Below are 10,708 nucleotides of genomic sequence, written 5' to 3' on the forward strand. Positions count from 1 at the left end.
TCCTGATATCAGCCACTTCAGTTATTTGTCGGTGGTACATCCCATGTAGGGGCTTGTCTTCCCATGATGGTTCCTCCAGCACCTCGTCCTCTGTTCCCCATTGTCTGAGACATTCGCTGAGCACATCGTCCATTGAGGCTTTGTCCTTGATGTATTTATGGATCTTGGATGTTTCATCCTGGACAGTGGCTCTCACACTCACTAGTCCTCTGCCTCCTTCCTTACGGCTTGTGTACAGTCTCAGGGTGCTGGATTTGGGGTGGAACCCTCCATGCATGGTTAGTAGCTTCCGAGTCTTAACGTCCGTGGCCTTTATCTCTTCCATTGGCCAGCTAATTATTCCGGCAGGGTATCTGATTACTGGTAAGGCATAGCTGTTTATTGCACGGATCTTGTTCTTGCCATTGAGCTGGCTTCTCAGGACTTGCCTTATTCGTTGGAGGTATTTGGCTGTGGCTCCTTTCCTTGTGACCTCATCGAGGTTGCCATTTGCTTGTGGTATTCCCAGGTACTTGTAGCTGTGCTCTATGTCTGCTATCGTTCCCTCTGGGAGTGAGACCCCTTCTGTGCGGACGACCTTCCCTCTCTTTGTAACCATCCGGCCACACTTCTCTAGTCCGAATGACATCCCAATGTCAGTGCTGTAGATCCTGGTGGTGTGGATCAGTGAGTCGATGTCTCGCTCGCTCTTGGCGTACAGCTTGATGTCATCCATGTAGAGGAGGTGACTGATTGTGGCCCCATTCTTGAGTCGGTATCCGTAGCCAGTCTTGTTGATGATTTGGCTAAGGGGGTTCAGGCCTATGCAGAACAGCAGTGGGGACAGAGCATCTCCTTGGTATATGCCACATTTGATGGACACTTGTGCAAGTGGTTTGCAGTTGGCTTCAAGGGTGGTTTTCCACAGCCCCATCGAGTTTGCAATGAAGGCTCTTAGAGTCTATATATAAAAAAAAAAAAAAAATTCCCTTCTCACCCTCCGCGGGTGGTCTCTTTCATCCTCTGAGCTCGGGTCCTCTACCAGAGGCCTGGGAGCTTGAGGGTTCTGCGCAGTATCTTGGCTGTGCCTAGAACTGCACATTTCTGGACTGAGATGTCTGATGTTGTTCCTGGGATCTGTTTGAGCCACTGCTCCAGTTTGGGGGTGACTGCCCCGAGGGCCCCTATGACCACAGGCACCACTGTGGTCTTGACCTTCCAGGCCTTCTCCAGTTCCTCTCTGAGGCCCTGGTATTTCTCCAGTTTCTCATGCTCCTTTTTCCTGATGTTGTGGTCACTTGGTATTGCTACATCCACCACAACGGCTTTCCTCTGTTCTTTATCCACCACCACAATGTCCGGTTGGTTCGCCATTACCATCTTGTCTGTTTGGATCTGGAAGTCCCACAGGATCTTAGCTCGGTCATTCTCCACCACCTTTGGGGGTGTTCCCCACTTTGACCTCGGGGCTTCCAGTCCATATTCGGCACAGATGTTCCTGTACACTATGCCCGCCACTTGGTTATGTCGTTCCATGTATGCTTTCCCTGCCAGCATCTTGCATCCTGCTGTTATGTGCTGGACTGTTTCAGAGGCCTCCTTGCACAACCTACACCTTGGGTCTTGTCTGGTGTGGTAGATCTGAGCCTCTATTGCTCTGGTGTTTAGTGCCTGTTCCTGGGCGGCCAGGATGAGGGCCTCTGTGCTGTCCTTGAGTCCAGCTTTCTCCAGCCATTGGTAGGATTTCCTGATATCAGCCACTTCAGTTATTTGTCGGTGGTACATCCCATGTAGGGGCTTGTCTTCCCATGATGGTTCCTCCAGCACCTCGTCCTCTGTTCCCCATTGTCTGAGACATTCGCTGAGCACATCGTCCATTGAGGCTTTGTCCTTGATGTATTTATGGATCTTGGATGTTTCATCCTGGACAGTGGCTCTCACACTCACTAGTCCTCTGCCTCCTTCCTTACGGCTTGTGTACAGTCTCAGGGTGCTGGATTTGGGGTGGAACCCTCCATGCATGGTTAGTAGCTTCCGAGTCTTAACGTCCGTGGCCTTTATCTCTTCCATTGGCCAGCTAATTATTCCGGCAGGGTATCTGATTACTGGTAAGGCATAGCTGTTTATTGCACGGATCTTGTTCTTGCCATTGAGCTGGCTTCTCAGGACTTGCCTTATTCGTTGGAGGTATCTGGCTGTGGCTCCTTTCCTTGTGACCTCATCGAGGTTGCCATTTGCTTGTGGTATTCCCAGGTACTTGTAGCTGTGCTCTATGTCTGCTATTGTTCCCTCTGGGAGTGAGACCCCTTCTGTGTGGGTGACCTTCCCTCTCTTTGTAATCATCCGGCCACACTTCTCTAGTCCGAATGACATCCCAATGTCAGTGCTGTAGATCCTGGTGGTGTGGATATATATAATAAATAATAATAAATTCCCCTCTCACCCTCCGTGGGTGGTCTCTTTCATCCTCTGAGCTCGGGTCCTCTACCAGAGGCCTGGGAGCTTGAGGGTTCTGCGCAGTATCTTGGCTGTGCCTAGAACTGCACATTTCTGGACTGAGATGTCTGATGTTGTTCCTGGGATCTGTTTGAGCCACTGCTCCAGTTTGGGGGTGACTGCCCCGAGGGCCCCGATGACCACAGGCACCACTGTGGTCTTCACCTTCCAGGCCTTCTCCAGTTCCTCTCTGAGGCCCTGGTATTTCTCCAGTTTCTCATGCTCCTTTTTCCTGATGTTGTGGTCACTTGGTATTGCTACATCCACCACAACGGCTTTCCTCTGTTCTTTATCCACCACCACAATGTCCGGTTGGTTCGACATTACCATCTTGTCTGTCTGGATCTGGAAGTCCCACAGGATCTTAGCTCGGTCATTCTCCACCACCTTTGGGGGTGTCCCCCATTTTGACCTCGGGGCTTCCAGTCCATATTCTGCACAGATGTTCCTGTACACTATGCCCGCCACTTGGTTATGTCGTTCCATGTACGCTTTCCCTGCCAGCATCTTGCACCCTGCTGTTATGTGCTGGACTGTCTCAGAGGCCTCCTTGCACAACCTACACCTTGGGTCTTGTCTGGTGTGGTAGATCTGATCTATCTGATGCCTTACCAGTAATCAGATATATATATATATATATATATATATATATATATATATATATATATATATATATATATATATATATGCAGAATATGGACTGGAAGCCCCGAGGTCAAAATGGGGGACACCCCCAAAGGTGGTGGAGAATGACCGAGCTAAGATCCTGTGGGACTTCCAGATCCAGACAGACAAGATGGTAATGGCGAACCAACCGGACATTGTGGTGGTGGACAAAGAACAGAGGAAAGCCGTTGTGGTGGATGTAGCAATACCAAGTGACCACAACATCAGGAAGAAGGAGCATGAGAAACTGGAGAAATACCAGGGCCTCAGAGAGGAACTGGAAAAGGCCTGGAAGGTGAAGACCACAGTGGTGCCTGTGGTCATCGGGGCCCTCGGGGCAGTCACCCCCAAACTGGAGCAGTGGCTCAAACAGATCCCAGGAACAACATCAGACATCTCAGTCCAGAAATGTGCAGTTCTAGGCACAGCCAAGATACTGCGCAGAACCCTCAAGCTCCCAGGCCTCTGGTAGAGGACCCGAGCTCAGAGGATGAAAGAGACCACCCACGGAGGGTGAGAGGGGAAAATTTTTTTTATTTATATATATATATATATATATATATATATATATATATATATATATATATATATATATATATATATATATATATATACGGTAGGGTACAGCGTACCCCCTAAAAGAATTAGCGGGGGTCCGCAGAACCTGCAAGAGAGAGGAGCGGCTGTCAGCTGTAAAAAAAATCAATGGGTTCACTGTGTAGCCGTAAGTTCACCCACTAATCAGCAGTGACTGATTAGTTTTTCAAGAACAATCAAAAAAGAACTTAATCAGTTAATAAATAACTTTTTTCCCTTTTCATATTGTTTCTGAGCTGTTCGTGCTTTGCTAGAGCAGGGCTGCAATACATCGATCGCGGAAGGTTTTGAGTCGATCTCGGCATTAGGTGACAAACTGAACGCCGCCAGGACGCTGAGACCAGCACGTCCTCCTCTGACTCCTTAAAACGTTTCGTAACTTAATTAAAGAACAACAACAACAACAACAAAAAATCTACAAAACGTGCTCAAATTAATGACCCAACAACAATAATAATCTCAGTAATTATTGTTTCAACAAGGTGTTGCGCAATTCTGTGCGTTTCGGTTCCATTACTAAAATAACTAGCAGAGCAGGAGTTTAATATTAACTAATCAACCACCGCTCTGTTCAGGGAGCGCTTATTAATGATCGCAAAATAAATATCAAGCCTGAAAACCTGATGGACTGAATGTTATGTTTTTAACATAATCTTTGATCAGCTTGTGGAGCGCAGGAGGTTGCCATGGCAACGGGTGTGCTTTTGACAAAGAGAGACGGAGAGTAAAAATGTGCAAGTGGTTTAGAGTTGATCACCAGTTCAGTTATTTTACCTTCTATCAGTATGAGAGTTAGGGTGCGGAGGCGCCATGTTAGGAAGAGAAGTGGAAGCTGCAGGATCTTCACCACAAACAGGTCATGATGCTAGGCTACTGATTATCCCTCTGTCTGGACACAGGATCAATAGAACCACTTTAAAAGCTAAAATGAATGGTTTCATTTAATTTGATTATTTTTTTCTTCAAAATTGCTGAATTTTCGCATTTTCCCATTCAAATGCTTGGAAGCGAAGCCTGTGAGGCAGCAGTGAGCTGAGCCTCACCTGGGATTGCGCAATCTCTCGCTAACTGCACCGGTTGCCATTCTATGAGAGCATGTTCATCCTGCCTGTACGTCGCCAATAAAATGGTTAAAAACATTTAATGTATGAACTGATTTCCATAATTTAGCTTATGTATTTAATGTACTGTATTTTTATTGTCACTAACTGTGTGTAACATGTTTCGTGTGCTGAGGAGCGATCAGAAACGGCAGAGAACAGATTCGAGGTGAGGCAGACAGTTCTCTTGCCTCATCGCTGGGGGCGCTCATGAACCCAGACAGTGTGACTCCACAACTGCAGAGTAAGAGACAGTAACAGCTAGCTAGCCATACAGTAGCTGTGCTGATACAGAGAGCGAGAAAGACGTGGTTTTGAGTTGCACTTTAACGTTTCTCCCTTTGCTGTTAAGCAGAGCACGAAATTAATAATATCTACATGTCTAAGTTTGAGATAACGGAATTATTCTGCGGCGGCGGCGCGGCTAAGCATCACATGTTAAAGAATAGTCTTTTTGCCCTCCAGCATTGTACGCATGCGCGAAATTTCCTTAAGTAAACAATAACATCCAGGTGGTCTAGATTTGCAAATGTCGGTGCCTCACCAGCTATCACTGATATATATATATATATATATATATATATATATATATATATATATATATATATATATATATATATATATATATATATATATATATATATATATATTTTTTTTTTTTTTTATTATTATTATTATTATTTTTTTTTTTTATTTTATTTTATATATTTACTTTGCATCCGTCTTCATATCCAACTCATTTATTATCATTTAGGTGCATATTTCATCATAAGCTGTTTAGTTTTGATATTTTCTCTGTTTCTTTTATTCCATTTCCTGACCGTAATACTACAATCATGTGATTTAAGCTCTATAATGTATTCAGCACCAAAGTCGGCTGAGATTAAGATTAACAAGTCATGCTGCTTCCACTATAGCAATCTGGACATAGAGAAGCCCCCACCTCACCACCCCTTAGAGAAAGTGAGTAGAGTTTAGTGGGGGTTGGAGGGATTATGGAGAAGGATTGGTTACATAACTGCATTGTACCAGCGAGTAGTCAGGGTGTAAGTAAGAGACACAAAGTAAGAGAGACCAGGTTCATCTAAAAAGGAAAACAACATAAACTGTTCACTGTGTTTCAATGGTGGATTTTATAGTTATTATTTAGAATCCTGCATACGTTTTATTATTATTACTATTGTCTTTTCTATCATCTCAAACATGATTTCCCTCAGAAATAAACAATTTATTTTCAACCGGGTGTATTATTATTATTATTATTATTATTATTATTATTATTATTATTATTATTATTATTATTATTATTATTATAAAATTGAGTTTAGGTATTCAAGTTTCTGGAATTCAAGTTTGTGGAAACTGAAGCTTACTCACGTGTGATTTTAATTTTATTTCTTATTTAATGGAAACAGCGAAATTGTAAAATTGTATTTGTTCAACATTTGCAGAATATACACAAAGATTTGTGCACATTTATAATGGAAGCACAGCTTTTGTCTTTTTATTTGGTGTATTTAAACTTCTGGCTTCAATTGTAAGTCTCCAGTTTCACAAAGCTGATAGAGACACACCCAGGAACACCTGCAGCTTGGTGATTACATAAGGAATTGATTCGTGGAAATTGAATACAAATGCACACCACACTTTAAGCATTTCTGTTTGACAACCATGCCTTTTTTCTTCCATTTCACAATTGCCCCTACTTTGAATTGGTCTAAGACATAAAATTCCAGTAAAAATGCATTAAAATTTATAGTTGTCAGGAAACAAAAACTGAGAAAAGTTCAAAGAGGAGTGAATATTCCGCAGGGCACTTTACTGGGCAAATACACCCGTCTAAAAACCTTCCAGCAGGAGGAAACACGTTGTTGATTCTATTTACATAATGACACAGAGGTTTCCAGACTCATGGTGATGATGAAGTTCCACCTGAAACACAGTCTTACACGTTTGCATGACATCCAAGAGATGGACTGTGGTGCTGTGAAGTCAAATCAGCAGAACCTTTCCCTTAGATTTCCCTAACTGCTGCTGAGATTGAGCAGGAAGTAATGACCTCTATTATACCAAAACAACCAGAATGATGGATTTTTCTCCTGAATGTGGAGGCAGCCTTGTGCTTTGGTTGGTGTTCATGATGTAATAATGATACAAAATGCTCCAGTGATGTTGCGTTAATGATAAATTATGCAACTCAACTATGATTTGGTTATTTTAACATAGTCTCTGTCATCATTATTAGTTCACATGATAATCATTGTGTGTCTGTGTCTGGTGAATTTTTGGTAAAAACATGTTTGATTTTCATTCAGTGGAATGAAGTATCTCTACTCAAGAGTAGAGATACTTCATAATAAAATTAGTGAAATAAAAATGAAAAGTAAAAAGCATAGTAAAAGTACTCCTAAAACTACATTTATGTCCAAAAAGTTACTCATGTAATTGAGTAAATGTAACTAGTAACTAACCAACTCAGTCTACTTTGTAATGCAGTTGGGAGCTGTGGACCAAATTAGCAGGAGTTTTGGCTTTTTGCATCCCTGAAGCATGAACGTTTGAGTTAACACACAAAGGAAAGGAATAAGGCAATGACAGCAGAAAAATAACTGTTGCTGCTCATGAATCTGTTATGGCACAGGTGTCAAACTCAAGGTCCAGGGGCCAAATCCAGTCCTCCTCCACTTTTTATGTGGCCCTATATACTCCAAAGAGACATATAAATAGAATCTTGAAGATAATATTTGCTTAAGTATTATTGTACTGATCAAATCAAAGGAGTTTTTATCTGTGAACTGCAAAATGCAAAGTCAACAAATCAAACTTGACAAAGTAATATCTCATATCTTTGACTTTTATAAGTTGAAAAAAAATAAATAGCTTGACAACACTGACCCCTAGTGACCAATCTGCAGAACACAGAGAGCTCCAGACAGAAAACCATTCCTGTCACCGAAGTTTAACAGTTTGTACTTCAGCAGAATATATATATTGTATGAATTAAAATGTAAAATATTATTTCAATCAATTGTTCCTAAAAGGCTAAATTTAACACTAATGTTTTTTTTATTTAAAAAAAAAAAAATCCAATTCCTCCTGTAGAAGAAAGTCAAGCTTTTAAACCATAATACGATTCTTCTGAAAGTCCCACAAGTCTTGAAAATTTATTAAATTAAATAGAGTAATTGTGTGGTATCAATGGGAAGAAGTGTTTTCTTACTATTCAAAAATAATGTATTGATCCCAAAGGAAAATTAAATGTTTAATTCAAATTCTTCAAAGAATCATTATAGATGGGAAAACTTGGGAGTTTCAAATGCAAAAAAAAAAAAGTGAAAGAAAGAAAGACTTGGGAACTTTTGAGGGGTTTTTTTCTAGAAAATATCTGAGATTAATCTCAAAATGTCAGATTTGTTTTTCTTTTGAGCTCAGAAATTTTCTTGCTTTTTAAGGAAATTTCTAAGATTATTCTCAAAGTTTCAGAGTTTTCTTTTGGCAGAAATTTACTCCTTTATTTTCTTTAAACAATGATCCATGTTACAGAATAAAGACAACTAACTACTGTGTATAGTTTCTTCATCGGAACAGAACCCATCTCAGGCAGACTACCAGAACCCCATTGGACAGGCTGGTTCTGGTAGTTACGGCAGTTAGCCAGTAGTTCAGTACTACAGTAGAACCAGTGGAACTGGAGGTTCTGACAGCAGTTCTACCCCTGGGACCCAGCAGAGTGGCCAGCAGGGGGCTCCAGGTGACAGCAGCCCTCACCAGTCTGCAGAGGAGAGCTGGAGCTCTTCATCTGGTACCAGCGGTACCAGACCCTAAGCTGATCTTCACTCCTGTAGATGACGAGGATCAAGTCTACGCCTTCAAATCCAGGTCGCGTTCCCGCATGGAGTTGAGGTTCAGCCAGTTCTGCTACACCCCAACAGAACCAAGTGTCCTTCAGCCACTATTGTTTCCCCATCCTGGGAAAAGCCTCACTATCCAGGGAAACATCCTGACCATCCAGAAGAGGTTAGGGTCCTGAAGAGTCCTGAAGCTCTCTGTGGTGAGGCTCACTTCACGGACTGGTTGGTGTCTGATGGCTTATGCTGATTCTTGTCTGTCTCCAGGGATGAGCTGCTGCATCAAAACTTGTAATAACATGTCTGGAGAAACAACTCAATGCTTTGTGTCTTAAGGTTATCATTGTCCACTAGACTTATTTTAGCCTTAGCCACTTGTAGATGCACTAGACTAAATTTTCATGAGGACCTTAGGTTTGTCTCCTATACCATAGGATATTTGTGCAACTTTAATTCAGTGCCTAATATCTGAACTTGGAAGAAGTCTTCAATTTTTATGCGCCATCTTCTTGGGACTAGTTACAGAAATGCACGACCCTAAAGTTACTGTTTTGAGAATAACTTGTCAAATTTCAGCTGAGGAATCTTTAACTTTCTAATCTGTGTGCTGCCAGGATTCTTTCCGCAAAAACTTTATTGGTGAAATCTTGCAGAATCCTTTTGAGAAAAGCAGGGATCAGGACTGAAAGCTGCTGTGGTTTTCAACTGTTCATCCAAAATGAACTTCAGTTTGTCCAGAAGATGGCACTAGTGTCAAAATGAAGTTTAAGCTTCGGATGACTGAAATGCTCTCTATCTCAATCTGTTGCATAAAACTTCCTCTTGATAAACTCTGCCACTATGAGACAACTGACAAAAGGTCAGATGGAATAGACTTCAGGCTTATCCAAACTCAGATTTGAGGTACAACTGACCTTTAGGCCACTATTAAACCAGAACTTCTGCTTCTGTAAATGTATTTAGTTCAGGGGTCAGAAACCTATTTCAATTCAGAGCCACACATTTAATTTGTCTACAAAAAGTTTGCTCATACCACTTTTTCTTAATATTATCAAAAACCTGTCCTAATTGTTTTTTAAGAGCCACAGTACAGAGGCCAAAGCACCACATGTGGCTCAGGAGCCAAGGGTTGCAGACCCCTGGTTTAGTTGATCTGGTTTTTCCCAAGTTTGCTAAAAATCAAAATCATACTTCAAAACCATACTTAATTGGTATAAAGCAGTGATTTCAAACTCCAAATGACGGAGTCCTGCAACTTTTAGATGTCTTTTCTTCAGCACACTTCGCTCCACTATTAGCTTGAAGGCATGTTGGCGTGATGGTTTTGCCATATAATTCAAGTGTTGGACTAAAAGTTGCAGGACTCTGCATATCAAGGACTGGAGTTTGAGACCACTGGCATACGATGTTCCCTCTAATCATAAATGTTTTTTTTTACATGAGTCTCTGCTCAACGCAGCTGATTCAAAAGGTCCTATGGGGGAAGTTTTCTGCCATAAGACGAGTCCACACATTTGCAGTTTGAAAGGAGGACTTCATGTCTGTCTTCTCAAAACTTGCAATGCTTGTACTCAAAACTTCTGCTCTCTAGAAGTCAAGTTTCCCCCAGTGTTTTATCAGCCTGGCGGGTCAGCAGGCTAAGCTTTGTTTATTTTAAAAGGATTTTTATACTATGGTAATAACATCTAAACCACTAAGTTACATCTGAATCCATCCTGGTTCCCTTCATACACTGGTGCAAATGACAAAGAAGCCAACAGAAAGTAGTTGAAGGAAGCATTTGTTTCAATGACTGATATGAACAAACTTATTTGCATGATTTTTAATTGCGTTTCTTATTTAAGGGAAACACTGCAATTGTGAAATTGTATTTTTTTCCCCTCACATTAGCAAGATACTGGCAAAGTTTTGTGCAAATTTGTGATGGAAACGCGACTACTGAAGTCACCCTCCATTCTCAACTTTCATGTCTTCCACCCAGAAGTCTTGTTCATCCAGATGTACCTTTACAAACCCTTAGTA

This window comes from Poecilia mexicana, unplaced genomic scaffold (assembly GCF_051168715.1).
Source record: "Poecilia mexicana isolate PSO_F unplaced genomic scaffold, ASM5116871v1 scaffold_6, whole genome shotgun sequence".
Lineage (NCBI taxonomy): Eukaryota > Metazoa > Chordata > Actinopteri > Cyprinodontiformes > Poeciliidae > Poecilia > Poecilia mexicana.